Source organism: Euprymna scolopes, chromosome 43, assembly GCF_053919585.1.
Source record: "Euprymna scolopes isolate OS-2025 chromosome 43, ASM5391958v1, whole genome shotgun sequence".
NCBI lineage: Eukaryota > Metazoa > Mollusca > Cephalopoda > Sepiida > Sepiolidae > Euprymna > Euprymna scolopes.
Genome location: NC_136524.1, coordinates 25,131,969 through 25,158,027, shown reverse-complemented (window position 1 = coordinate 25,158,027; position 26,059 = coordinate 25,131,969). Strand labels below are relative to the sequence as shown.

The following is a 26,059-nucleotide window of genomic DNA, read 5'->3' as shown; positions in this document are numbered from 1 at the left end:
ACAAATAAATGTTATCAAAGGCAAGATAAGTCACTATCTAAACTGGATATGTTTTTAGGGGTTTGTATTATTATACACATAGAAAATCAAATATATACCAAATAAATGTTATCAAAGGCAAGATAAGTTACTTTTCTACCTAACTGGATATGTTTTTGGGGGTTTGTATTATTATACACATAGACTCGAAAAAGTGGTCAAGAATTAAATATATATCAAATAAATGTAATCAAAGGTAAAATAAGTTACTTTTCTACCTATTTGGAAAGGTTTTTAGTGGTTTTACTCACTTTAAAACGTATAATCGCTTCGAAAATCATACAATGTTTATCGATATATTTGAAAAAGAAAAATGTCGGCATGCTCGTTATTGAACTCGGTAAGTTTGGGAAAATGAGTTCAAACGAACAAATTATACAAAATACTGTTAGAAAACCATCGAATATATGTCCCGTTATGTCATGGTAACATATATTGAGTGAGTTTCTAACAGTATTTTGTATATAATTTTTTTGTTTAAACTTATTTCCCCAAACTTACCGTGTGCAACATCAAGCATGCCGCCATTTGCATTTTTCCAATACATCGGTAAACACTGTATGTTTTTCGAGCTGAATAAACACTTACATTAAATAAAAACACTAAAAATTTATCCAGTTTGGTAGAAAAGTAACTTATCTTGCCTTTGATAACATTTATTTGTTATATATTTGATTTTTGACAACTTTTTCGAATCTATATGTATAGTAAAACAAACCCGTCATGTAAATTAGTTACAGTTAAAATGTTATAAAAACCAAAAACTTTTTCAAAAAGTTTTAAATATATTTCTAATAAATAAATTATGCCCAGTGCTAAAATATTGATAATTCACCGATCGCAAAAAAAAAAAAAAAAAAAAAAACTGCCGTGAAAAATGCTTACTTTAAAATATTTGGAAATACTCAGTGAAAAGCTTTATTTGTTATTAAAAGAACGGACGTAAAACTATTCTCACATAAAAAATTGTTTGTTTTGCAGTAAAAACAAAAAATAAATAAAATAAAATATTCGACTTTCTCCGATAGAAATAAAAGTTCAAAACAATGAGAAATCTAATTGGATTTTGAATCTATTTTTTTAATATTAGTAGAGAGGAATTTGTAATGGCTATGTAGTATTTGGTATTTCGAGCATTAAGTAGTTACCATATGATATGACCTTTGATTTAAAAAAGATCCCCTGCAAATATTAAGAGTAGCATTGTAAATAACAATGTTTTCAAATGTTTTTTATTTCGTATGTATTGTTTACATTTTGAAATCGAGTAATTATGATCTTCGTCGGTAAATATATGAAATCAGTCATAGTTTGATTTGTTCCAAATCGATGTTCGTGAAAATTTGATATTTGACAGTTCTTAAATGCGATAATCACGATGGTATAATTATTTTGACCGGAAAATAAATGGTTAACAAAAATACCAATGTTAAACTTGGAAATTTGCCCCCCCCCCCCAAAAAAATAAATAAAATAACGATGTCAAACTTTCCATAACGCTTGGAAAAATGTAAACAGAAAAAAAGAAAAATCGAACGTAACGAAACGAAATAAAACGGAAATGAATTAGTAAATGGTACCAAAAAAGGAAAAAAAAAAAAAAAAAAAAACTAACGATGTCAAACTTTCCAGGGAGATCGAAAAATATAAACAGAAAAAAAATCTGAGGGAAACGAAACGAAATAAAACGGAAATGATTTAATCTATGGTTTAAAAAAGAAAAAGAAAAAAATGGAAATAATCTGTGTGTATATATGTATAGTTCTTAGTGTATAACTGCAAACAACGTAAAAGTAAGCAATATATTTGTGTTAGCGTAAAAATGTGAACAATGGAAAGCTAAGCCTGGTTTAGATGTAAATTTGATATTTTAGATTACGAAATGCGATAATTACGATGGTAATTTTTTTATTTATTTATTTTTTCTACTCCCACAGTTAGAAATTTCTTTTCCGGTCAAAATATAATTATTTTGACCGGAAAAGTAATTTCTAACTGTGGGAGCAGAAAAATAAATAAATACCCCCCCCCAAAAAAAAAACATAAGAAAAAACGATGTCAAACTTACCAGAAAGGTCGTAAAAACGTAACAGAAAAAAAGAAAAGTCGAACTGAACGAAATCAAACGAAACAGAAATAAATATATAAAAATAACGACGTGAAACATTCCATTAAGATAGGAAAAATGTCAACAGAAAAATATAACGGAACGAAACGAAATATAACGGAAATAATGTAATATATGGTTCCACAAAAAAAAAAAAATAAATAAATAAATAAATAAAAATAAAATGGAAAGAATCTGTTTGTAATTTGTTTGTATTAGTGGAAAAATGTGTAAAACGTGTAATATAATGTATTTATCTTTCCTAGTGTATAAATGTGAACAACGTATAAGTAATAGTGGTGCGTTTTCCCCAATAGGAAGCAGTTCAGATTTTGTAAGCAACTAATAAACTTGTAAACGGTGGACGTCCGTAGAAGTTCCTCGTGAACGATCAAGCAGCGGTTAAATGGGGAGCGGGAAAAGAAGGAATTTAATAGAAAGAAAAGACTTTACAACTTCCATTAAATCTAACCGATTTTGGCAGTGGACTCTCACCAGAACAAATATAGGAATGGACGATTATCGAGCAAGTGTAGAGGTAATAGGCCTATAGCACACCTCAGATAATGTGCTGAAGTTTGTGCATATCACATCTGCATGAAATCTCCCGATTTTTAATCCTATTAAGGTCAAACTCACACGGGAAAAATGAGTTCATTTTATTATATAGAGAAGAAGATATATAGAAGATAGAAGAAGATAGAAGAAAGATAGATAGAAAGATAGAAGAAAGATAGAAGATAGATGATAGAGATAGAAGATAGATAGAAGATAGATAGAAGAATAGAGTAGATAGAATAGATAGAAGATAGAAAGAGGATAGATAGAAGATAGATAGAAAGAAGATAGAATAGAAGAAGATAGAGATAGATAGATAGAAGATAGATAGATAGAAGATAGATAGATAGATAGAAGAATAGAAGATAGATAGAAGAAGATAGAAAAATGAGTTCATTTTATTTATATAGATAGGATATAGAAGAAGAAAGATAGATAGAAGATAATAGATAGAAGATAGATAGATAGATAGAAGATAGATAGATAGAAGATAGATAGAATATATGATAGATAGAAGATAGATAGAAGAAGATAGATAGATAGAGATAGATAGATAAATAGAAGAATAGAAGAAGAGATAGATAGATAGATACAAGAAGATAGAATAGAAGAAGATAGAATAAAAGAAGGATAGATAGATAGAAGAAGATATATAGATAGATAGATAGATAGATAGATAGATAGATAGAAGAATAGATAGAAGATAGAAGAAGATAGAATAGAAGAAGAAGATAGAAGAGAAGAGAAAGGAGAAGAGAGAAGAGAAAATAGAGAGAAGAGAAGAGATTTTACACTAGCGGGACTACCCGGCGTTGCTCGGGATCGTATAAACAATGAGAAAATCTAATTGGATTTGTAATATATTTGTTAATATTAGTAGAGAGGAATTTTAATGGCGATGTAGTATTTGGTATTTCGAGCATTAAGTAGTTGCTATTTTTGAGCATTAAGTAGTTACCATCTGATAATGACCTTTGATTTAAAAAAGAGAAGAGATAGAGAAGAGAAGATATAGGATGTTCTTACTTGCATCAGATGGTCAGGTGATGCTATATTACGCGATGTTTCTCCTTCGTCAAGCGTGTGTCGACTTTCAAACGTGCATGGCAGGTTTTATTGTAGATGAAGAATGTTCACAGAAATTGGAAATTAATTTATCTGTTTTATTCCAAAAAATAAGCGTTTCAAAGTAAAAACTAGTTCTTTTTTTATGTAGAGTTTAAAATTAAACTGGAATTATGTTAGCATTAATCATCTGGGACTTTTCCTCAGTATACACCGACAAGACTTCTGCTAAACAGATGGTCACATTCAATGCTGCCAAAACTAAACTTGTTCCTTCAATAATTACAAGAAACCTTCTCTACCACCAATAGCAATGACCAAAGATTCATTAACTGAAAGTACTTCTTTTAAACTCCTCGGCCTAACGTTCTCAGGGACATGAGTTGGAAAAATTACATTGAGAGCATTGCCAGGACCGCTGCAAGGAAGGTAGGGTCTCTCTACCGTGCTAGAAAGCTACTAACACCCGAAAGTATCCTGTACATCTATAAGGCCACCATTCACCCATGTATGGAGTATTGTTGTCATATTTGGGCTGGTGCATCTGCTACTAGTCTCTCGCTCCTAGACAAAGTCCAAAAGAGTGTCTCCAACCTGATAGGTTCTGAACTGTCATCTAAGTTTCAGCCTCTGTCCCACCGACGAATTGTTGCATCCCTCTGTCTGTTCTACAAGCATTTTAAAGATGAATTCTCTGACGAACTGCAAGCACTTGTGCCTCCCACGACATGAATACCTGCGACAAACCTGACAAGCAGCAAAATCCCACCCCTACACAGTAGAGATCCTTAGATATAAGTGAGCTTTCTATTCCAGTAGTTTCTTCCCAAGAACCGCTAGACTTTGGAATTCCCTTCCGGGTTCCTGCTTCCTCAACTGTACTGACATGCAGAAGTTCAAGTGTCACGTGAACTGACATCTTGCTGCCCAACTCTCTACACAGTATCCCAGTAGATCATGTCCCTGATAGTAGCCCTCTACACCAAAGTGGCAATGTGTATTGTTTGGGGTGAAAATGTAATTTAAAAAAAAATGTTAAAAAAAAAAAAAAAAAAAAAAAACCAGAAAACGGAAAGAAACAGTTTCATTTAACAGGAGCCTTTTTTTTTTTTTTCCTTTCACTAGCTGCAATACCCACCCCTGAACAGGCTTATAATATCGAGGAACACTTGAAGACTATTGAATAAATAAAATAAAATAAAATTCATTGCCACAAAAATAGCAAAGTGCGACAAGCTATGTATATGAACAGTTAGAAGATATATACATCTAAGCAGTCTCAATAGTTTCTCAATAGTTTGTCAAAGGCGACCATATTCCCGTATACAATAGGCATCATTACCATCTTTAGTAGGCTGCCCCCCCCCCATCCCAAAAAAACATAGAGAATGCTGTTCCTTATCCAATGAGACAGAAACGGCCATGGTACATCTTCCGTTGGGTTTCGGGACTCTATTATGATTAAAATAAACAAGCAAAAACAAAAAAAAACTAAAGTTACATCCAAATTTTGATCGATTTTTTTGCTGAAGTAAGGAGCAATCACCCAAAGATCATTGACTATGATGCATCCAGCATTACGTAATAAAGGAGAATCGTTTTCAAAACTTCTCTGCTCATTTATATAAATTATAATTCATAGAAAGTTGTCTGTAAGAGTCAATGTCCATTTGTTTTTATATAGTTTATATTAGAAAAGTAGTTCAGTGAGAAAGATTGGAAATTTTTATTGACAGACGATAAGAAGTCGAGTTGTGTGTGTCTGTATACGCGTTAATATTTGTGTGTGTATGTGTGGAGAGAGAGAGAGAGAGAGAGAGAGAGAGGGGGGGGGAAGGTGTTGCAGAGATTAGCGTTTAACTGGGTTCCACTAGTTTATTGAACAAAAATTTGGCTTTTTAAAAGATTTAGGTTGCTCTCAAAAATAAAAATAATTTCAAATAAATTCAGAAAGTTTCTGATTTGTCCAAAATATAATTACTTATTTTTATTCAGGTAGTGTATGCACAGATGACGTGCGCCACAAGCGCTTTTACGCATTATGCTTCTATACGTCGATGTGTAGGCATCGACTACTACGGATAGACTAATAATGAAATGCAAAACTTTTGGAAATTGTATTGATCGGGTTTTGCAATAAACCTCCCCCCCCCCCATTTTTTTTATAAAAAGATGAAACGTATTTATCATTTACAGAAATCAAGGTACTTATGCAGTGAAGGTATCGTGCTGAAATAATAACATTATTATTTAGAAACACATTCTTAACATAGGGAGGGAATTTTGTAACAATTCTATACTTTCATCTAACAATTTAAATAAACAAAATATAAGGTAAAGCTTGAATTTAACATGAAAATACTATAAAATAAATAGCACGGTATCTTCTCTGCACCGAAATCAATATCATAACCCGTGGAAGTTCTGACTGTGCCATTATAGATAACGGATGTTAAGCGCCATTGAATTGTCTGTAAGTGGAATTGCAATAAAAGTATGCTGGGGGGTTTCTAACACGGAGATTGTAAGTTTAAATTCTTCCTAAAGATGATATTTGATGATACTAAAATTGAAAAAAAAACAAAAAAAAAAACGAATTAACAGATGTATACCAAGATATATAAATATAGGTTTTAGGATTAAAATTGCCTTTGTTTTGTTTTTGTTTTCTAATAATAATGTGCATCTTTTTTTTCTTTCTTCTTTTTTTTTTTTCGTCCCCAACAAAAGAAGGGTGAATCTGTAAATTCACCTTTGTCCGTTCGTCTGTCCGCACTTTTCTCATTAACTATGCCTTGGAATTTTTAAAATTTTGCACAAACATTAAACATGATATGAGTAAAAAAGTAACAGAACGGATTTTCAGGGAAAACTCTGATTGCCCCCTATGGTATGCTTTTCGGGTTAAAATGACTAACTTTTGTGCTTATTAAAAAAAAAAAAAAAAAATGCCTTGCTTTTTTTATAAATTTTTTTAAAAAGTTGTAACTAACTGATTTCTATATAATTTTGTTTGTCTATACTTCACAATAACTCTTGGGTGTGCCCCAAGGGCTCTTTTAGGGCTAATAAAAACATTCGATTTTTGGGGACTATTTTACCATATTTGCCCAAAATTTTCTGTGTATTTCTATTTAACAGTTTTGCATGGTGCTAGGCTCAAATTTAAATATTTTAAGGCTTTGGGGACTTTTGGGGCTAAATGGGGGGGGGGCAAATGATGGATTTAGTCATTTCTTTTTTTTTTTTTTTTTTTTTGCATGGTGCAGAACTCAAATTTACATATATTAAGGCCTAAAACTGCACCGTTTGTTCATTTTCACCAGGATTTGACGTCCCTTGAGGACTTTTGGGGCTAAATGGGAGGGGGGGGGGCGTAAATGCTGAACTTAGTCATTTTTTTTATGCCTTGTTCACTGTGCATGTTTCACTTTTATTTTTTGTTGTTTTTTTTTTGCGGTAATGATATATTGTCTTTGTTAGTTCCTTACATCAAGTGCCGTTATACCTTGTCTGGAGCGATTTCTATTAAAAAAATAAAAATAGATATATAAATAAAACTTCTAAGTATATTTTGTATAGCTCCATCTTTAAAATTGATTTTGAGATTATCGAGATTATCACTGATGTTTCTCTTTACAGATGCTATCTTTCATTATTTCGTTTTGCATAACTTTTGAATTGGTAGTTATGTTTAATATAGAAACACCAAAATGTTTAAAGGTTACCGTCAGAGAATCCAAGAAAGAAAAAAAAATCCCGCATAAGAATGAAAAATGGTTTTATGTTGTTTTTTTTCCCCTATATATATATATTAATAAATGAGGAATCATTTCCATTTAAGACCCATTTAGTATTATGCACGTAAAATTAAGAAAAGCACGCTTGAAAAAAAATGCCAACATTATATGAATAAGCAAAAGCAAAACACGTGGGCACCGAATTTTACCTGATGTCGGGTTTATCTATAGACGAAATTCTTCAAATTCTCTCTCGAAACCTCTCTTGTTTAATCATATTTATTAATAACAAAATATAGATAGAAAATATTTAAGAAAAAGAAAAAGCATAAAACCATTTTTAATATCTATACTGATTTTTCTTAATCTCATTCTTTGGCCGCAACCGTTAAACATTACCCCATTACCAAGAAATGATGACTTTCCATTGATAATAATCAAATCATGTTCTTTGGTTAAACTATACTGGCTTGCACCATCATTCATTTTCATTTGGCGTCTGGCTGCAATTGGTGTTCCACTCTCAACAATCAGCTGAGATTGGGTCATTTCACTGGCCTTTTAGCTGTCGGGCTGAGGTATCCGTTCTGACTAGTTCCAGGAGGTCCACCTTCCCAGGCCTTACCTCTCAGCTTTCATATTTTCAGCAAGTTTATTGCTTGTTATCTGAGACACCAGCACCAGAGAATGCCGACAGGACTACTCAGGCATTTTTGGAAGGGCCAGAGATTTCCTTTTTTAGGGGCGTTGGCTCATTCTGCCCACCTTCCGATCTTGTGCTCTTGCCCTATGTGGCGCAAGGGAGGTAAATACCTACTGCTCGGTATGAGGATTCCTCAACATTTTTTTTTGTTCATATGATTAAGACAGTGGCCAACTAAACAAAAAAACCGTTTGCTCTATATAAATTACTGCAACTCATTATTATGGAATTGTTGATCTCTGGCTGTAATTTAAACCTGTAATTGCCATCTCTTTATTCGTAATTGACAAAACCTTCCTCTGGAATTTCGGTACTTATGCAGTATATGGACCGTGTTATTATTTGTAGATAGGGTTTTTAAGTTACTTTTAATTTTTACAGTATCTTTTGTTTATTAAATTGTTTGATGAAAGTATAGAATTTTTTTTTTTTAATGCCATTCCTCTTCCTATCGTAAGAATGAATTCCTAAATAATAACGTTATTATTTCAGCACAGTCCGTATTCTATATAAATACCAGTTTCTTTTCTTTTTTTCTTTTCTTCTGCTTTCATTCATTAATTCTGATTCTTCTTCGCCTTCTTTTATTTTGTTTTTCCTCTCATTACTCTTCTTCTTTGTTGTTCTGCTCTTGTTGTTTTTCTTCTCTCTTGCACCCATTCTTCTTTCTATTGTTTAGTGTCCTTCTTCCTTGCGTTCTTTCTTTCTTTTTTTCTTTCTTCTTCATCTCATTCTTCTTTTCTTCATTTTTTTCTTTTTCTTGTCCTTTCTTGTTCTTGCTGCTCGAATTGTTCATATTTTTTCTTGTTTTCCATTCTCTCATTATTTTCTCCTTCTCCTTCTTTTCTCCTTCCTTGTCTTCCTTCCACTTCTTTTCCAATACTTTTATTATTTTCTTTTCTTTTACTACTTTTATTTTCCTTCCTTTCTTATTCTGTTTATCATCCATTCTTCTTATTCTGCTGCTACTACTACTACTACTACTACTACTACTACTACTAAATGTATTCATTTCATTTTATTAAATTCCACCCAATAAATCTGCCTCAAGAAGGCTTGAAAGTCAGTCTCCTGGCTTATGCTCCCACGGATCGATGATCCTGACCTTCAGCCCATTCGGTGTGTAGCAACTGGATTTTCTGTTGATATCTTATGCTTATGTGCCCCACGCAAAGAAACCGAGGGAGTTGCATCAAGCGAACTGAGAGGCCAGATGAAGTGTAATTGACAAATTTCTGTTGCTGTTGCTTTGTGGCCACACATACGACTTATCTGCATCTGCCTGTTCTATCCACGTTTCACTAACTTGCCCAGAAAGTGTATCTAGCCATTTATGTTTCATGCCATCCATAAATGCAGGAAGTGGAACTGACAGGATTCGAACTGGACACACCTAGGTTATCAGTCTACGACAGCACCCACTTCACTATATTGGTATTGGTTTCCCCAGTTGTTTCTAGAATTAGGTATTTTCAGGAGGGACCACGTGAAGGTTGCCAACATCCATAAGTGAAAGAAGTGGTGCTATAGAAGTGGGAGGATTCGAACTTGGCACACCCAGGTTATCAGTCCACGACAGCACCCATTTCACTATATTGGTATGGTTTTCCACCCAGTTCTTTCTAGAAATAGGTATTTCCAGGATTAACCACATGAAGGTTTCCAACATCCATAAGTGAAAGAAGTGGTGCTATAGAAGTGTCAGGATTCGAACTTGGCGCACCCAGGTTGTCAGTCCACAATAGCACCCACTTCACTATATTGGTATTGGTTTCCCCAGTTCTTTCTAGAATTAGGTATTTACAGGAGGTACTACATGAAGGTTGCCAACATCCATAAGTGAAAGAAGTGGTGCTATAGAAGTGTCAGGATTCGAACTTGGCGCACCCAGGTTGTCAGTCCACAATAGCACTCACTTCACTATATTGGTATTGGTTTCCCCAGTTCTTTCTAGAATTAGGTATTTACAGGAGAGACTACGTGAAGGTTGCGAACATCCATAAGTGAAAGAAGTGGTGCTATGGAAGTGACAGGATTTGACTTGGCTCATCCAGGTCGTCAGTTCGTGTTGTTGCCACCTCATTACGATCACCTCTTTTTGATCGCTGAACGCACAGATTTATTCTGGGAATTTTAATAAACCCTTAAGAAACCCTTTCTTCTTTTTAAATATCTGTGGAAAATGAAATAGCAAAAAAAAAAATATATATATATATATATATATATATATAAAAATAATAATACTGGTATATATTTATACTACTACTTTATATTACTACTTTGGGATTCCTGTCTCAGTAGGAGATCTTAGAAATAAATTCCATCACATCTTGATATCAACTCCTGTGAGATATTAAGAAATATCACTCAAGCTAACATTTTTTTCCTACTTCCCTGCCCCCCCCCCCTTAGTTTTCTGTAAAGACAAATATTTCTTCGAAATTAAAAAGGAAAAGTTTATTTGGAAATTTCTGAAGACATGCATTTAAAAGTCGATTTTGGTTAAAGTTATTTTTTTTTAATTTTTTCTGAAAATGAAGAACCCAACCATTATTGAACAATTTCTACTAACTAGTGATTCGGAATTTCTGGACAGAATTACAAGAACGAAATGGATAATCCCAAAAATTGATGCTATACCTTGAGGATTATGTTCTTTCTCTCTCTCTCACTCTGTCTGTCTGTCTGTCTCTCTCTCTCTCTCTCTCTCTCTCTCTCTCTCTCTCTCTCTCTTTATATATATATATATGTGTGTGTGTGTGTGTGTATATACTCACACACACACACACACACACACACACACACACACACACATATATATATATATATAGTAATGTGATTGACAATTTAAAATTCAAATTAGAATTAAAAATTAAAAATCTGTTTCATAAGAAAGAACAACAACAAAGTCAATAATTTGTACGATCGTTTCGGAAACGATGATTTTTATTGTGATAGACATTAAGCCACGGACAATAATTTTGACATATAGTATTTTTTAAACAAAGTCTCCTCATCAGCAAAAATATTGGGTGTTTTTTTTTTTTATATATGTAAAAGACACCATAAATAAACCTAGCAATTTTTAAGTAAGGCAGATGTATCTTTTAATTCTTCGCCTTTTGAAAACCGTAATTATCGTCAAAGCATTCATTGGGAAGTCGATTGTAGCTTATAAACGCATGAAAAAAATTTTACTATCACATTAAGATATACTCTGCTCTGTAGACTACTTTTCTAATCCCCTTTAAATTTATATATATATATATATATATATATATATATATATATATATATATATATATATATATATATATATATATACAGTCATCCACATACAGTACTGTTTCACTGTATCACAGCTCATCAGTGCAGCTAGACAGGCAACTACCTCAAGCAAGGATCGAAACCCGACCGCCCGTGCGACAGTAAAAGTTTTGAACCATAGCGACAATCAGCAGTTGCTGTGCGAGCAGTGAATTAACAATGTTTTACATCGTCCGAATACCTAAGCTCGATTTGTTTACACAAAGAGCATTGCTTAATACGCCAATGGTATATCCTCTCTCTCTCTCTCTCTCTCTCTCTCTCTTTCTCTCTCTCTCTCTTTCTCTCTCTCTCTTTATATATATATATATATATATATATATTTACTATAATAATTAAATACCTACAGACACTAGTGTTTCATCCTTTCAGGAATCTTCAGTGCAGGGTGTCACGATTAACACCAGTCGACAAATTCGAACCCGGTAACACAAACCATCTCTGGCTTGATTAGCAAAGACCGCATCCATTCGGTTATCATTAACCGCGTGAAGTAACGTTGAAATTAAACATTTTATATTTAATTGTTTTTAACGGCAGTCAGAGTGATCTAATCATTATATGATGATCTAGGCATAGGAGCTAACTTGACCAACTTAATTCAACTGAAAGTGCTCAGCGATAAGAAACGGGTTTCTTAAAGGGGCGGACATAATTATTTACTATAATAATAATTATATATATATATATATATATATATATATATATATATATATATATATATATATATATATATATATATATATAGAGAGAGAGAGAGAGAGAGAGAGAGAGAGAGAGAGAGAAATAAAAAGGAACAAACCGAGTTATGTGTTCATCAACGTTTCGTCTTTATTTCGAGACTTCCTCTGGATGAATGAGATTAAGAAACAAAAAACAAAACAAAACACCAGTACAAAATATTTGAAAATGTTTCACGTGCAAAGTGTGACGCTGATTTCAGAAAAACGGAAAAAGACGTTGGAAATTTGAAAAGAAGGGGGGGAGGGAAATCTTTTTGAATTTCCAACGTCTTTTTCCGTTTTCTGAAATAGAGCAGCGTCACACTTTGCACGTGAAACATTTTCAAATATTTTGTACTGGTGTTTTGTTTTGTTTTGTTTTTTGTTTGTTTTTAATCTCATTCATCTAGAGTAGGCACCGCCAAAACTGGGGGGGGGCAGGTAAGTACTTTTTGACGGACCGTCTTTTTAAAAATCTACCAAAAATCAGATAATTATCCAATCAATACGAAATTTTCAGCGATCATTAAGAGAAGAATGAACTTTATAACAGTGTACTTATTTTTCATAAACAATATTATATATATATATATATATATATATATATATATATATATATTCTTTTGCTTACACCCCCCTTGTTTTGAGGGGGTTCCAAATATGCTTAAAATAATCATCTGAATCTGAACAAAACATATTGTGTTGTTGTAAGGGACAGGATTAAAGATTTAAAAAAAAAAAATTGTTTGCATACCTTATTTTGACGTCTGAATATCAGAACTTCGATTGTGTTTAATTATCCCGCTTTTGAGTTTTGAAGTGTGAAATTCGGTGAATATGTTAAGTAAAATAATTAATTTAAGTTAAGCAAAACAAAAAAAAACAAATTTTTTTTAATATTTATACGAAAAAAGCCATTTTAAAATCTTTGATTAATAAATGAACAATTTCTTTTTAGTGAGCCCAATAATGCATGAGCATTATTAAACAGGGCATGCTTTGAAAAATCGATGCAAAAAAAAAAAAAAATTCGATAAATATTGTGCCCTTTGTGTTAAAAATAGCATCATTTTTTCGACCCCGTTTGAAAACGTTTGCTGCCTTTCGACTACGGTGGACCAAACGCGCTGAAATAATTTTTTTTTATTCTGCTTTAAATTGCCCCCCCCCCCCATTTTGGAGAGCCTGGCCCCCACACACATACACATTAAAAACCAAACTCATACAAATGGTCACCCATCTGGTACTGGCCAGCCTCAGCGTTAATAATACATTGAAATGTTCGTCACTGAAAAATAAGTTTTTTTTGGCCTGTTTGGTTTTCCATAGTTTGCTTTTTATTAAGTACAAACGTAAACATTGTCTAGATCGACGCGAAGTAACTGGTTGCCTATATGAATAAGTGGAATTATTTGAAATCCAGGTACTTATATTATAATATTTTTGCATATTCTCATAGAAAATCACCCTAAATCTTAGTTAGACAACAAATAAATAAATTAATTATTTCAAAACCCCTTTTTTTTTTTTACTATTTATGTACGTTTTTTGTGCAAGACAAAAAATGTCAATTGTTAACTTTTTGCGAAAATTTAACATTTAAAATATAATTAAAAATAGTAGAAAAAGTTTTACATTATTCTGCTTTCTATATGATAAAATTCAGGGTTTTATCTTTCTGGAAAAAAAAAGTTACTCAGAAATAATGGATTTTAATAAATGTAATTTCGTTTTAAAAAACGACAACAACTTGATTTTTCGGCCATTTTTGGCGGTGTCTAATCTAGAGGAAGTCTCGAAATAAAGACGAAACGTTGATGAACACATTTTTTATTTCTCTATTTTGTCAGAATACTATTTCCATTATGTTCATCATATATACCAAAATTTACGTATTTAAATTTTATGATTTGAAAAAGTTAATCTTGAAATATAGAATTTTTTATTGTTTGAAAACAAAGAATCCAATTGAATAATCCAATTGAATAATCCAATTGAATAAATCTATTTCCTTTTATTGAATAAGTCTATATCCCTTTTCTGCCTCAATATCACATTCCTTTATTCTATGTATCTAAAATGTTTTAATAACTTTAATTTTCTATGTTTATTGCTTTTAGCAAATAAGGTGCAAACTAATAAAAACATTTGCTAATATTTTAACTCTGAGGAGATGATAAGCATCGAAAACTCATGGGTTAAGGAAATAGATTTATTCAATTGTATTCTTTGTTTTCAAACAATAAAAAAATATATATTTGAAGATCAACTTTTTCAAATCATAAAATTTAAATGCCTAAATCTTGAGTATGTATATATATATATATATATATATATATATATATATATATATATATATATATATATATATATATATATATATATATATATATATATATATATATATATATATATATTACATGGCTCTTGTCCAGGATTTCCCTATAATAAAAAGCAAAAATAAAAAAAATATGTATGATGTATATATTCTTGACAAAATGAAAATATGATTTCAAAAATTATGCAAATAAATCAAGTAGTTTTATTTATAAATAAGAAAATCTTTAAGCGATTAATGGAAATTTGGAGGCATTCCAACGTAAGTTTGAATTATGTTGAATTATCTCCCTTTGTTTTTTCAGATTGCTTTCAAAATGGCAACCAAGACAGCCATTCTTCTATTACTCATTAAATTTGATTTTCTTATTTAAAGAAAAATATTTAGTTAATTTGCGATTTTTTTTTTTGACTATGACATTTTCGTTTCATAATGGGTATATACATCATGCAGATTAAAAACAAAATTTTTATAGGGGATGGTTCTGGACAATGTGTACGCACACACACACACACACACACACACACACACACACACACACACACACACACATATTTTAACTCTGAGGAGATGAATAAGCATCGAAAAATCATGAGTTAATGAAACAAATTTATTCAATTGTATTCTTTGTTTTCAAACAATTAAAAATTCTATATTTCAAGATTAACTTTTTCAAATCATAAAATTTAAATACATAAATTTGGATTTATTTGCTCTATCTTGTATATTGAGCAATTTTTATTTGGCTAGGATAGTCTTATATAAAATATTACATCTAATAATATTTTGTAAAACCGAAAATCACTGGATTTACATATTAGTAGATTTTTTTTTACCAGGGAATCACCACTTATCAAGACCCAGAGGCCACTCGAGGATAAGTGTTAAAGAGTTTACAGTGGTCAATAGGACAATATCATAGTAATGGTTAGAAGTGAAAATTTGGTAAAATTGAATTAATTAAGGGGGACGGCTCATCAAGAACTTGTTCACATTGGACTTGAAGACGGCCATATTATAATCAGCTGGAAAGCAGGCAACCGGAAGAGAGTTCCACAGGTGTGCAGTTTTAAGAAAGAAACTTTGTTCATGGAATCTATGATTAGATTTAGGCACAGATGAAGAGTGGAGACAGTTATTGGTAGTGTTTTCAGAAAAATGAGTGTTTCTTGTAAATGTTTGGCGAGGGAGAACCATAGATTGGAGCTCAGACGAGCACTTGTTATGAAAATAATGATAAAACAGAGACAGGCCCGCAATGTCTCTTCTGTGAGAAAGAGGTCACAGGGAAGAGAAAAGGGCGCTCCCACAAGGCTACGAAGTCTATTTTGAACTTTGTCAAGACAAGATAAGATCTTCCTTGCAGCTTCTACATATATTTTCATTTCATTATTCTGACGTATAGGAGCCGCTTTGTGTGGAATTGCTTTTCTCGGGTCTAATTTTCTTTTGTGATCCATTTCTTGCTCTGCATGGTCATTAGCTTGTGTCGACTAAATTTACCGGCATTTCTTCTGTTATATGAGATAAGAATAATTAATATTCGAATGATGGTGATATGGAGCCCCATAATGGCTATCAAAGGAATCCCCCACCAGATTGAGTTGTTCCAAAAGTAAAGCCTCCTATTTTTTTTTAATTCATATATAGAATATTTTACATGTAATATGTTCTTACTTAATTCAGGCGGTCAGGTGAAAGATCCATTATACTATATTTTGAGACGTCTTCCCTTTGTCAGGTATATGCTTGCCTTTCAAACATGCTTGGTGGGTTTTATTGTAAACCAAGTGAATAGAAGGCATTACTTCTGGAACTTCCTATATATATATATATATATATATATATATATATATATATATATATATATATATATATATATATATATATATAGGAAGTTCCAGAAATAATGCCTTCTATTCACTTGGTTTACAATAATATATATATATATATATATATATATATATATATATATATATATATATATATATATATATATATATTAAAAACTATCCATACATGACGTTTCTGAATTCCGCAAGGACCCATGGCGCAGTGGTTAGAGTACTTGGAATTGTAAAAAGTGATATTCTCTAGAAGGTTGAACGTTCAATCCTCAGTGTGGATTAAAAAAAAAAAAATACAATTGTGAATTACTTAAAACCTCTATCCAGTCATGGCTGACAGAACAAGAGCATGCTATCTCAGAGAAGTAAATAAAGGGTCTGCCCAAAATTCTGTCCAAATTCCCAAGTTTGACAGAAACATTCCCGAGTTCGACAAGATACACCTGAAGAAGGTCGGAGGTTACATCGCGTGAAACCTTGTGAAAATCACACTCAAGATGACAACAGTAATCTGATGAATCCAAATAATACAATACATACATATTCCTAAGACGAACCAACGGTTTCATTGTATAAGAACAACTTTCTGTGGTTGATTAAAATCCTATACAAATCATCAGCGTCATGTGGAAAGAGGAAAAACAAACGGAAAAGAAAAACAAACATATACATATAGTGGGAACATACAGTATTCAGATAAAATGAACCATCTCATATGATTCGTTAAATTTCAGATGTAATCATAAATTTAAGAATATTCTGAAGTCATAATTGAAAAATTTCGTGAAACAAACATCACAGTAAACAAGTTTGAAAAAGATTTTAAAAAAGACTTCTAAAATTCACTTTTAACTAGTTTTAGGAACTTGTATACAAGCATGTTGAATCGGATTTACCCTGAAACTGCAGTAAAGTATTAAGATAAGGCACTTAAAAAGTGTTTTGTTATATATTTTAATTTTATGAAAAATATGTATGGCAATTAAGTTACACATAATTATATCTGGCATTATGTAGTTTAATTTTCATCTCGGTTTTCATAACTTACTATCTGGCTCTACTTATGTATTGAGCACTGTTCAAGTAAATACTGAATATCGATATGTAAAATAGTATATCGCCTTATAACATTTTATGTAGATACATATAATAATAGTAATGGTGATGATGATAATTAGAGAACTGAGCTCTTAGGGAAGCTTATTGCCACTCAAATTCCAGTGAAGACCAATGGTTGCTACCAATGAGAAATCAATGGTAAATGGCTGTTGCAATAATGCAAATTAATTTGTAAATATTATCGAAAAAGGTAGAGAGTACTGGAAATCTGGGGAGACTTGTTGTCACTCAGACTCCAAGGAACACCACGCATTGTTCTTAAAGAGAAATCTTCGATGTTGACCTGTGTGAAAACTCCTAGTGAGTGACTAATAATAACAAACAAGAAGGAAAGAAACTGCCAACTTGTAGATTTTGCCGTCCCAGCAGAGCACAGAGTGAAGATCAAAGAAACAGAAAGTCAAAACAAATATGCGGAACTTGCCAGAGAACTGAAAGGATTATGGAACCTGAATAAAATCAATATAATACCAATAATTGTAGGAGCACTAGGAACAATCCCAAATAACTTAGAAAAAAAGACCAAGAGAAATCGGAATCGATGGAAAGACTGAGATTATGTAACGAACAGTAATGCTGAAAACAGCTGAAATCTTAAGGAAAACCCTTGAGTGCGGAAACTAATCCACGTGAGCAACAAACGTTAACCAAACATATAAACTGCAACAGAAGTGAAGCAAAAAGTCGCAAGTAAGAAAATGGAACCGCGAAATTGTAAATTGTCTGTCTCCCACATCTCCTCCAAAATCTGTAGAGTCACCATGACTGGTACCATACGAAATAGTTAAAGGATCAAGGAGAATGGAAAAACTGAGGAGAGAAAGCACTAACCAGACCTCAACTGGATGAGTGCAAAGAGGATAGACCCTGGGGAGGCTTATTGCCACCCAAATTTCAGTGAAGACCAATGGTCGCTGCCAACAAGAAATCAATGGTAAACGGCTGTTGTGATAACGCAAATTTATTTGCAAAGATTATCAAAATTTATTTGCAAAGATTATCAAAAGAAATGAAGAGTACTGGAAATCTGGGTAGACTTATCACGCATACTCCAGGGACACTACAGGTTGTTCTCACAAAGAAATCTTTTATCATGGTCAATATGAAAACCCCTAATAATAATTTTCTAGTATAGCTAATAAAACAAAAATGTGGGTAAAAAAGAAACACGGCAAATTAGTTTTACCAAAGGCAAACTAAGTACTCTTCTACCTATCTGGATAAGTTGTTTGTGTGTCTTAACTTATTTTAACGTGTTTATTTACTTTGAAACACATGTAGTTCGAGTCAAAAGTTAGGAAAGAAAAAATGGCTGACACTAAACGTTCAACTGGAGAGTCTCAAGAATCGCTTAAACATAAAAAATTAAACAAGAGCCCATCCAATAATATATATAAAATCTATATATCTATCTATACATATGTATATATTTTTTTCTCGTGTTCTGTACAATATGATGTTGTGGATTGTATTTCAGTCAGCCAATTCACATTCTTTCCATTTCCAAATGATGGGATGGGAATGATGCTGCAGAGGATGTAGGAGGGGAAGTATGAGGTGAGTTGATGGTAGCAGGCTTGAAGAATGCAAACCAGATGGAAGTAAACTGTTGCCTATCCTCTACTTCTCCCAAAATGGCTCCAAGTCCTATAAAAGCTTATGTTTTGTTAGTCATTTTAACGTTTTCCTTGATATTTTATTATCAATTTGAATTCTAAAAAAGAGCAATTAATAAAAATTTCAGACAATTGGTTCGCATTGACTCCAAGAACTTTGTCCCGATATTTGCCTCCCCCCACCCCGAATTCTGAAGTGTTTTAAATATTTGAAAGTTGCTTTATAAAAAATCGGTCATGTGATTTTACTAATTATGTGACAAGTTAATGCACGACAACTGCTCCTGCTGATTTTCTATTCATGTGATAACTAGGCACGTTATTCGAGCAACTACAGATTTTCATGTCAAAAACAAAAGGCAACAAATTTTAATTTAGACGGACTACGTTTTTTTTTCTTTTACGCTAAAAATCTTTGTAAAAAAAATAAATGTTTTCTTTTTTTCTTTCTTTTTTTTTTCAGACTGACAGGTATGATTTTAGAAAAATTAAATAGTTTGTTGATATACTTATTTTTTACTGTCATTTTTTGGTAAACATTTAGGAGTAAAAATCAATATTCTAAAAAAATTTTAAAAATTACGATTTAAAAAATAAATTTTATTTTTCTTTTAACTTAAGGGAACTTTTTGTTGGACTCTTTTTAATATTCTCCCTAAATCTGAACTGAGAACAAACTTGTTTATTAATTACAAAGATTTTTAGAAAAAAAAAAAAAAAAAGCAGCAGGTACAACTTGTCGTGCCTTAATTTGTTGTGTTTAAATATCACACAAATAGAGAATCAGCAGAAGCAGTTGTTGTGTTTTGTCATACATTTGCCGTACCTTAACTTGTCATGAATAATTATTAAAACCAGATACTTTTTGTTCGCTTTTTTTTTTTCTGTTACACATTTACGTCAAGTGGGTTCATACCTTGTCTGGAGCGATTTCAATAATTAAAAAAAAATGGAGAATAAGAGTAGACTGATGGTAAGACCACGTTGAAAGAAGGGATAAAAGTTCTTGCATTAGTAGATGTAGAACAGTTGAGACAGCAGGTTCAGTTTGCAGACGCAGACTAAGGAAAAGCACGGGAGTAAGTGCTATGAATGGATCTGAAAGTAAGAATAAAGATCTGGCCAGCTGCCCAACACGGCAGCATGTGTTAACAGGTGTTAAAACGGTGGTGGTGGTGGGGATGATGATGATGATGATGATGATGATGATGATGATGATGATGATGATGATGATGATGGAAAAAAAAGGATGAGAGTTCTTGGGTTAATAGATCGAGAACTACTGAGATAGAAATAAAGACCTGGTCAGAGATAGATTAGTTTGGAAGTCAAAATGCTTAAAGCCGTCCAATGCATGCCTACATGTAAAATGAACGTTTACTTGTTGTTGTTGTTGTTGTTGATGATGACGACGACGACGTCGTCGTTTGTTCGATAACTACTCATACTTTATTTGACCTAAAGGCATACACTTGGGCGGGCATAATAGTTTATCAATGGAGAGAGTCATAAGAGTATTGCCATCGGCAGTTAAATTCCCCGGATGTGAAACCCAATGGGATGCAACAAAGGAAATAAAAATCTACATTTCTTTCCGTGTTATACCAACCGTAGTGGAACACTATTTTTAGATTTTAATTAATGTTAAGTTTTTAAGCCTTCATCTCTATCTATATATAAAGCTAGCTATCTGCTATATATTTACATGTATGTATGTACAGGATTCATTCCTAAACTAATTTACCAATCATTATGAATTTTAGTTACCGATGCACCTTGCGTAAGTTACTTAATGGCTTCATTTTGGACAGACGTTTTTTTTTATAAGGTAGTCACCACTTATCAAGGCCTGAATGCCACGTGAGGATAACCTCCAATAATAAGGGTTAATAAATGTAAGGTGGTAGTGTAGTAATCGTTAAATGATGTAAGTTGGGTAGAATTTGATTATTTAAAGGGACGGCTCAACAAGAACTTGTTTGCATTGGACTTGAAGGTTGCCATATTGTAATCGGCCAGTGGAGCAGTGTTCCAAAGGTGAGCAGTTCGTAGAAATAACCTTTGTTAATGGAATCTGTGTTTAGATTTAGAGTGGGGGAAATTGTTGATAGTGGTTGTAGTTAATCGAGTATTTTATGTGAAAGTTTGGCGAGGGGGACCATAGTTGGAGCTCAAACGAGTACTTGCCATGAAAATAATGATAGAGCAGAAACAGGCTCACAACATCTCTTCTGTGGGAAGAGAAAAGTGCATTACCTACCATGTTTCGAAGCTGGTTTTGAACTCTATCAAGACAAGATAGGGCGTGCCGAGCATCTCCTGCCCAGATATGGTAACAGTACTCCATTTTAGGATGCACTTAGCTCTTATATGGCAATGAAATACCTAGTGGAGCAGTAGAATGATTCAACCACTTTTCCAGCAATCTTGGCAACAGATTTGATGTATGTATTCTATTTCAGATTAGGAGTGAAGGTCAGACCCAGAAGCTTGTAAAGGCAAAGCTTGCCAAGATGACAGCCATTCATTTCAGTTGGAGTAGATGGCGGTCAGAGCAATTATGATGAAAATTCATTAAATTTAAACCATTTTTTAATGTTATGAGGTAAGCTGATCTACCCATTTCAGCAAGAAATAGACTTACCAAGAAAATATAAATATAGTTACATTTAACATGTAATGGGGTAGTCATCAGGACACTTATGCCCTTCCCCCCGGTAGAATCATGACATGTATTCTGTAACATACTTTTGCAAATAAACTGTTAATTACATCATTGTGTTTATCTTGATTATTACTAGGCTACAACACTTGCAATAAGGAATTCAAAACTTACACTGTTACAACACTGGTGACGAGGAATTCGAAACTTACACTGTTACAGCACTGGTGACGAGGAATTCGAAACTTACACTGTTACAGCACTGGTGATGAGGAATTTGAAACTTACACTGTACAGCACTGGTGACAAGGAATTTGAAACTTACACTGTTACAGCACTGGTGACGAGGAATTCAAAACTTACACTGTAACAACACTGGTGACAAGGAATTCGAAACTTACACTGTAACAGCACTGGTGACGAGGAATTCGAAACTTACACTGTTACAACACTGGTGACGAGGAATTCGAAACTTACACTGTTACAACACTGGTGACAAGGAATTTGAAACTTACACTGTAACAGCACTGGTGACGAGGAATTTGAAACTTACACTGTTACAACACTGGTGACGAGGAATTTGAAACTTATACTGTTACAGCACTGGTGACAAGGAATTCGAAACTTACACTGTTACAACACTGGTGACAAGGAATTTGAAACTTACACTGTTACAACACTGGTGACGAGGAATTCGAAACTTACACTGTTACAACACTGGTGACAAGGAATTTGAAACTTACACTGTTACAACACTGGCGACGAGGAATTTGAAACTTACACTGTTACAACACTGGTGACGAGGAATTCGAAACTTACACTGTAACAGCACTGGTAACGAGGAATTCAAAACTTACACTGTACAGGACTGGTGACGAAGAATTTGAAACTTACACTGTAACAGCACTGGTGACGAGGAATTCAAAACTTACACTGTACAGGACTGGTGACGAAGAATTTGAAACTTACACTGTAACAGCACTGGCGACGAGGAATTTGAAACTTACACTGTACAGCACTGGCGACGAGGAATTCGAAACTTACACTGTTACAGCACTGGCGACGAGGAATTCGAAACTTACACTGTAACAGCACTGGTGACGAGGAATTCGAAACTTACACTGTAACAGCACTGGTGACGAGGAATTCAAAACTTACACTGTACAGCACTGGTGATGAGGAATTCGAAACTTACAGTGTACAGGACTGGTGACGAGGAATTCGAAACTTACACTGTAACAGCACTGGTGACGAGGAATTCGAAACTTACACTGTAACAGCACTGGTGACGAGGAATTCGAAACTTACACTGTAACAACACTGGCGACAAGGAATTCAAAATTTACACTGTAACAACACTGGTGACGATGAATTCGAAACTTACACCACTATAACACTGGCAAGAAAAGATTCAAGACTTACATTCTCACAACATTGGCAGCAAGAATTAACAAACTACACTTCATAACATTAACTTTGGAAATGTATTTGAGCATTACCCAAACCCATGTCACACACACTGGAAGCAATGATTTGAAATCTATATCTAGTCTGTTTGACAAAATGTAAACAAATACATACATCAGCTAAACATTTATAGCATGAGTATGTCTAGGACAAGTATTCTAGTATATGTATATAATCCTGTTAATGTACGTGAACATAGTCAGAACATGACGTGACCAGGGGAATCTTACTTAGATTTAAAAAATAATCCTCTATTCTTTTATGGCCAGTTGTAGTTCATGCAAACAATTGGATGTTTTGAAAAAGTGACTGTGGCAGCATCAGATGAAGATCATATTGTATGGTAACTGAAAGGTGCAATACTCCAGGTAGTGGGGAGTCGTAATACATCTATTGCAGCGATGCAGGTAGATTATAATCAGCTACTGAAAGATTAAAATGACAGTTTTTTTTTGTTTTTTTTTACATAGGCATCACCACTTATCAAGGCCTAGAGGCCACTCGAGGATAAGATAAAATGCCAGTTCCTAAAGAATTTAAACTCAAAATGCACTGCTTGCATAAAAATGTAAAAGATAAGCCGGAAGACTTCATGGCACCCACAATGATTCTAGAGAACTTATGAAAGACCGGCTGACAGTGATGTCTGACAGAGATGGTTTGAGAGAAAGAGTGGGAAGAATCCAATAAGAATTCTTTACTTAATTGACTGATTCATCTAGAATATAAATGTCAGTTGTCTGTGTGTATGTCCAGCTCAAATCTGAAAACTTCCCTGAATGAATAATATTTAAAACTAGCGGGGGTACCCGGCGTTGCCCGAGTATTTGTTTCCGGGACGGGGGGGGGGGTTTAAAAATGTTATGGTAGGTAAGTAGGAAGGATCAAACCCGGAGTCATGAGTAAAAGTAGGAAAATAAAGTGTGAAAAAAAACAACAAAAAAACATCTGCAACGTTAACAGTTCGGCCACCAAGAAAAGTCCATTCCAGTTGTTTAGGAAAAAAAAAAAACGACTACGGTAGGTCGGCGCGAACGTGAAAATATAATGTGAATTGTCCAGCACGCTAACCACTACGCCACAGAGCACTGCAGCTTAGTTTAGTGATTTTAAATAACTTCACATGAAAGAACTACGAAGCCAAACCGGTGTTCTCTTCTCAACTGTTCCTTGTGAACGATCCTCAAACGGTGTTAAGTGGTGGCAGGGGGAGGAGGAATTTATTAGAGAGAAAATATTTTACCACTTCCATTGATCTTAACCGATTTTGGCCGTGACTTCTCAGCAGAAAAAGTATAGAAATCTAAAATTATCGAGGAATTTGAGAAATAATAAGCCTATAACACACCTCAGATATTGTTCTGCCGTTTGCATGAAATATCTTGATTTTTAATCCTATTAATGTCAAAATCAGACGGGAAAAAATGAGTTCATTTTATTTATATAGAGATATAAAAAATAATTATTCACTATTTCATCGTAAACTAGCTCAGATTTAGTAAAGAGGGGAGAAAAGGTATGCTGACTCATTTTATGAGAAATTTCTAAAAAAGAGTTAATCTGTGTGTATTTGTGTGTATGTCCAGATAGAAAAATAGACTGGGCAGAGAAGAAAGAAGTGGGTTTTGGGGAGGGGAAGATACGGACAGAGAGAGAGAGAGATATGTTTTAATAGAATACACTTTTACCTCAGGCAATGCAACGTAGCCCTACTAATATATATTCAACTTTGAATACTAATATGAATGAAACATGTAATATATGAGAAACGAACCAATGTATAGTTATTTATATATATTATTAGTAGGGAAACCTTACGTTGCTCAAGAGTGAATGATAATCACACAATTCACACTCTTATATTTTTATAGTTATCTTTGGGTAGGATTGAAACGTGCCATACTTGATAGAGATGTTGAATCTCTACGGTTCCAGATGAGAATTTTGTGAAGATAGTGGTTTCCATCCTACCCAAAACTGGCCAGAGGCTTACTTGGCTAAAACGTGGTAAGACGACAACAACTACGGATGGCAGTGATTGCTGAGAATGCAGATAGGAGATTCGAGGTTCCTATCCATCGCGGTTACCACCTGATGAAGGCCAGAGGAATAGTTGGCTGAAACGTCGTGAAACAACAACTAATAAAGATGAGAATAATAGTCCGCAATAAACAAATTAATATAAAACCCAATGTGATAACGACATAAGCATTAACAGTTAAATGAATCAATAATTCTTAATATTTCATATCAAAATATATTGTATAAATACGGTGCAATATTTTTCTTTGAGAACTTTGACTTTCGTTTATGAATACCAAATCTTCAATATACAATGAAAAGAAAAAAGAAAATAATCCGTTTTTGATAAATCGTTTGTTTTTTTTTTTTGTCGTTTTTTTTTTTTGTTCGTTTTTTTTTTTTCATATACAAGTGTTTCTGATATTCAAGGGATAGTTGATAAAAAAATTCTACAGTATCAAAGAAAAATCTCAGTATCACAGGAAAACCTAAATGCAATAAAGAAAATTTCAACATAATGGAGAAAATCTTCACATTACAGAGAAAGCCCCCGATATCCTTGGGCAATCCTTACGTCCTGGCAAAAATCTTGACGTCATACAGAAAAATCTTGATATCTCTAGAACAATCTTGACATTACAGAATAAAATTCTTGACATCCTGGGAAAATTCATGATATCATGAGTAAAGTCTTGACATTATTAAGAAAGTTTTGACATCATTACGA

General features: G+C 33.2%; 1 protein-coding gene across 1 annotated transcript in view; it reads left to right on the top strand.

Annotated features, from left to right (window-relative positions):
- Positions 1–26,059, top strand: part of LOC145268245 (nucleoredoxin-like) — a 628,842-nt gene that overhangs the window by 292,497 nt on the left and 310,286 nt on the right. The window lies entirely within an intron of this gene.